The 5,764-nt window shown below is 40.9% G+C and overlaps 1 pseudogene; it reads left to right on the top strand.

Annotated features, from left to right (window-relative positions):
* Nucleotides 1-443: 443 nt before the first annotated feature.
* On the top strand, nucleotides 444-3,762 carry LOC112304361 (small ribosomal subunit protein uS8 pseudogene; annotated as a pseudogene).
* Nucleotides 3,763-5,764: the final 2,002 nt, after the last annotated feature.

Here is a 5,764-nt window from a genome sequence, read left to right as displayed (position 1 = left end):
AATTTTTTCATTATATTCTCAATTTCCCATTTTGTGTGCGTCATGAGTTCTCTGTTGGGAGCCTGAAAAAGTCATATTTGTCTTGTAAATTACCTCATTTTGCCGCGTATAATGCACTCCCATGCATAATGTGCACCCACATTTTTGGCCTAAACTTCCAGGAAAAAAATCTTTCAATTTAAATTTTTAACTCAATTTTTATTTATTTATATTTAGATACTTGTTTTTTTTTGTATTATAAAGGAATTTTAGCATTTATTTTTGAACTTATTATGGTATGAGAAATTTTATGTAACAAATAATTACAAAACGTAAGATCAGATACAAGGTATTTCACTTACTACCCGTGTATAATGCACATCCTTATTTTCCCCTCAAAAATTATAGGTATTTGGAATTTATCCTTAACATCTGCACTTCAGAAAGACAACTATGGCTGTAATATGGAGAACCAGCTGGAGGGAGTCAAGAGTGAATGTGGAGAGACCGAAAGTTGTCCGAGTGGTGAGTAAGCTGTGGTTATGCCTGAACTAAGGCAATGGGAGTGAAGACGGAGGAACAGAAGTGTTAGCGAGGCAGGCGTAACAGGACACGGCGATTACCTGGGTGTGGGTGCAGGAGATAGAGAGAAGACAAGGGTGACGTACAGACTGTTGCTGAGACTTGTGTGAACTGCGAGCCCCTCGCTGAGATGAGAAACTCTGGAGAAGGGCTTGGTTTGGTTGGAAAGACTATGAGTATAAGCGTTTCTCTTTCTGTGGCTTTTATTTTCACATTATTAAAGAGTCCTCTGTTATGGATTATAATCAACACAAAGCGTATGGATTTGTTAATGTCCTGAGTTTGTGTGTGACAGGATGTGACCACAGTTGTTGTTATTAATTAATGCTATGAAGGTCAGCGAAACCTAGCCTTTAGGGGAAGCGTTCATCCCTTTGTGAGTTTCTGGAGGTGTGTAGAGCAAATCGACCCTCCCTTTAGACAGAACCTTACGAGGAAGGGGGATTCCATGAAGAATGAATTTGACTGCTCTGCTGAAATTCTCCCTTTAGCCCTCTGGATAAGCAGGCAGTGAATAGAGACTTTTGAATTGGTGTGTGACCTCTGAGCATGTGTAACAAATGACTTTGTGTATCGTAGGAACATCTGCAATTCTTGAGTGTCCGTGTGTGACATTTAAAGGTGAGTAACACTTGAGTAAGTCCAGAGTTAGCTGGAGTCAATAAATGCTTTAATCAATATACCATGGCATTTGTAACATGTCACAGCTCCTCCTAAATCTCTAGGTGCTTAACTTTCTGCAACACATCATTTGCATTCTTTCGTTACATACTCCCAGCTGCTGCGAATCTCCTCATCTAGAAGTAGAGTTTTCTACTCTGCATTTTCATAGAATTCAACTTGTGTTTTCCTCATGGTGTACATCATGTCTTGTCTTTTGTGATGGGGGTGATTTGTATGCATAACATCTCCCCTAGAAGATGTAATAACTCTCAGACTCTGAGCCTGCGCCCCGGCAAATCCCTGGGAGCTATCCTATGGGTGGCTTATAAATTCCTACTGACTATTATTAAAGTCTCATCTGTAGCTGTTGGTGAGTGATCTCCTCTACCTGGCAATCTTGATATCCTGCTTCTCTTGCTCGAATATTAACCTAGTGACTCTTAGAAGACTGTTGATTCCAAGGAGGGCTGTTAGACTCTCTCAGCCTTTTTTCTCAGCCTTTTACTGCCCTCTTTGGATGTCTGGAACGTAAGGCCTGTTTCCCTGGGCCAGCATGGAAGATATTCTAGAGGTGCTCCAGTAGCTCCATACTGTATATGACCTCCAGTAGTTCTTTGCAGGTCTAGTGTCCCATGTTCCACGAATGAACTCCAGATAAGGATCTTACATTCTCTTTCTTTTCTAGTTTTTAAAAAAATTTTAAAGCAGTCTAGTGTTTATTCCTTTGAAGATAGTCTTTTTTTTTTTTTCTATTGGCGTGACACTGGTTAACAAAATTGTGCAGGTTTCAGGTGCACAATTGCACAACACATCACCTGTGTACTGTATTGTGTGTTCACCACCCCAAGTCAAGTCTCCTTCCATTACCGTTCATCCCCGCATACCCTCCTCCACCTTCTCCCTCCCATCTTCCCCCTGGCAATCACCACACTGTTGTCCATGTGCATGAGTATTTTCTCTCTTTTTTTCTCAACCCCTTCACCACCCTCACCCAGTGCCTTCCCCCCAGATAGCTGTCAGCTGTTTATTGTGGTAAAATACACACAATGTAAAATTGACCATCATTTTTGACTGTGTGGTTGGTTCAATGGTATTAAACGTATTCAGATTGTTGTGCAGCCATTACCACCACCCATGTCCAGAACTCCTTTCATCTTGTAAAACTAAAACTCCATATCCATTAAAAATAACTGGCCATTCCCCAATCCCAACCAACCCCTGGCAACCACCATTCTGCTTTCTGTCTCTATGTATTTAATGCCTCATGCTTATACGCTAAATACCTTATGTAAGTGGGATCATACAGTATTTGTCTTCTTGTGACTGGCTTATTCCACTTAGCATAATGTTCTCCAGGTTCGTCCACGCTGTAGCATGGGTTGGAATTTCCTTCCTTTTTAAGGTGGAATAATGTCCCACTGCATGTACATGCCACATTTTGTTCATCCAGTCATCCACTGGTGGACATTTGGCTCACTTCCATGTTTCAGCTGTTATGAACAATGCTGCTGTGAATGTCACGTATCCTGACATTCTCTTTTATTTTAGGTTTGATTCTTTTTTATCCATGGCAGTCCTCAGGAGACAGGATTTATTCTATTTTGATCTGTGGGAAGACTGAAAAGAGGATTGTGTGTCAGTGATTGATTAAGGCACTGGCGGAAGTGCAATTGGGAAGAGGACAAAGCCATCACCTGTGATTTCAGGAACTCCCAAGAAGGTAGCAGTAGCTCGATTGCAGAGGAGAACTTTGGAATGTAGATTAGGCTTCAGTGCTCTCCCACTGCAAAGCAAGAGAGCTGAGTTTTACACTCCTGTACTTTTTTAGTCTTCCTCTGTAAACTTCTAGGCACTTCAGGTTTTCTGTGTTCTTGGGCAAAGTGGCTCCAGCAGCCCCAGGGCAGTCCTCCAAATTAGCTTTGCAAGTGCGGGCTGTTGGAAGCAAAAGCACACCAGAGTTGGTGAAGGGGCCCACAGAAAGAGTGGAAGGGACCTGGAGGGATCTGGGTAGCACAAACTGTGTCCACTCCAGCTTCTCACCGGGAGTTTACGTTCCAGTGTCCTGGGTACAAACCATCATTTACATTGTCTCCTCCAGGGCATTTCCAGGGATCACATTATGAATTCATGAACTCTTTCTGCCATATTTTTGTGCCACCACAGTGGTGCCTGTGAATGTCCTGGCTGATGGTCTCAGGAGTATCAACAATGCTGAAGAGAGAGACAAACACCAGGTTCTCCTAAGGCCGTGCTCCAACGCCATCATCCGGTTTCTAACTGTGATGACGAAGCATAGCTGCACTGGTGAATTTGAAATTGGGGATGACCACAGAGTTAGGAAAATTGTTGTGAACATCATAGGCAGGTTAAATAAGTGTGGACTAATCCTGCCCAGATTCGATGAGCAACTCAAAGAGCTAGAAAAATGGCAGAGCGGCCTGCTTCTGTCCCGTACTGACAACCTCAGTGGGCATCACAGACCGTGAAGAAGCCAGGTGAAAACACGCAGGAGGGAAAATCCTGGGATTCTTTTTTTAGGGATGTAATACATACCTGCAAATAAAATGCTTCAGTGGAAAAATAAAGGAATTCATGAACATGTATATGACTCCTAGTCACCTTCTGCACTATGCCGGCGTTTCTTAGAGGGGTGATTTTGTGAAAACTCAGCTCAGATTTTCTAAATCACTCCTCAGCTGCCCATTATTATCCATTATTGTCTCTGCAAACCTCTCTGCTCCCATTGAAGTTAGTTTTGAAGGTTGTTCACAAAGTTATAAGAAAGATTTTCCTCTTATAAATTGTGGAACAAAAACATTTTGGGACAATATGACAGACAAGGGACATTATTAATGTTATTTTACAAATTCATGAATATAACCTTGATTATATGAGTGCACATTTATACCAGTTTTCAGCTTCTAGGGACTTCCTGTTGCTGGCAATGCTTCAGGGAGGGGCAGATGTTATTGAAATTCACAAATCCATCTCTCCCACCGTGAACATAACTTTTAATTTGACAGTCATAAAAGACATCAACTATAACCAGTGTTTTAAAGATAGAGGAAGTGAGGCAGCGAAAGTTAATGGCATTTCACTGAAGTTGTATTAATCCAGCAATAGATCCTTCCATTAACTTTCTCATTTTCAGTCAAAAATAAATTTTATTCATGGGACATGATTATTATTGATTAGCAATGTGGTTTAACTTTCCTTAAGAACTTATCCCCTTTCTAGCTTCCACTCTTTTTATTTGCCATATAAATTCCAGTTAATCCAAATGAGTTTTGAAACTCAGCAGTAAGATGGTGCTTTATGCTGGGGCGGTGGCAGGGTGGGGCTAACATTGCAGTCCAGGACACTGAGATAGAACCGTACTGAGTGAAGTTCAAATCAGACTCAGACTCAGCCATTAAGTGACTTCTATGTGTCTTGAGCTCTGCGAGGAGTATTGTTCGACTCAGTCCGTACAACACTCTTATGAGAAGAGGTTATTGGCCCCAATTTTACACTGAAGGTGACAATTATAAAAGATAGAATATATTACCATTTTACCACATATGCAGCAACATCACTCTCCTAAGTCCCATGAGCATCTGGAACTTCTCACTTAAGAACCATGTAACTGGCACTCATTGATGCTTTGTCAAAATGGGCGAGAGAGATTGAGAACATTTATGACCTGTTACTAAAATCAACCTGTAAATATTATGGATATCAGAAGCAGTATCTATAGGGTTGGGGGATTTCCAAACATATATTTTGGAGAATGAGGGAAGGTAGGAAGAAAGAGAGATTATGGGAAAAGGTAACAGACCGTGCAAGGGCATCTTAGCTTTTGCCAGTGTAGCTGAAATTACCAATGGAACGTAAACACAGGGTAAACACGTACTGAACAAGCACAGTGCGTGGCGTGTAATAATAAGTCAACTTCGTTTTGGAGTCCTTGTGTATCTTTTTAAATTTAACATGTGAAGAAGCCCCTCCCTCTCACTGGGCGAGTACCCCAGTGCCAATGAAGACAGCAACGGCAGAAGTAACAATACCACCATATATTTTGATACACTTTACACTGTATGAAGTGTTTTTGTGTAGATGCTCTCATTTGAGTATAAAAACAGTTTCAGGATTTATTACTCCCACTTTACAGTTGGGAAGTCTGGAATTCAAGGAAGAGGAAGGACTTTTCTACATGATAACAGCAATAATATCAATAGATAATGTTTATTGCTCATTAATTTTAATGTTTACTTATTAATAGATGGTGTCTGCTAACATTCAATATTATTAGCTACTACTCATTAATATTTATTGGCAGCTCAAGGAATCACATATTTCGATCATCATAAATCTCTGATTAGGTATCACTTTCAAATTTTCCCATTTTCCAGATGAGGAAACTGAGACATAGGGAAGGTCGGCAGTTTGCTCCGAAGTCTGGGATTTGAACTCAGCATGTCTATTATGCTTGTATGTTGGCTTAAATTCATCCTCTGGCTTCTCCTCTGTCCTGGCTTTGGCCCTTGAAATCCAAAGCTCA

Source organism: Desmodus rotundus, chromosome 1 (genome assembly GCF_022682495.2).
Source record: "Desmodus rotundus isolate HL8 chromosome 1, HLdesRot8A.1, whole genome shotgun sequence".
NCBI classification, from domain to species: Eukaryota; Metazoa; Chordata; class Mammalia; order Chiroptera; family Phyllostomidae; genus Desmodus; species Desmodus rotundus.
Note: the sequence above shows the minus strand (reverse complement) of the source record. Positions and strands in the feature narration are given on the sequence as shown.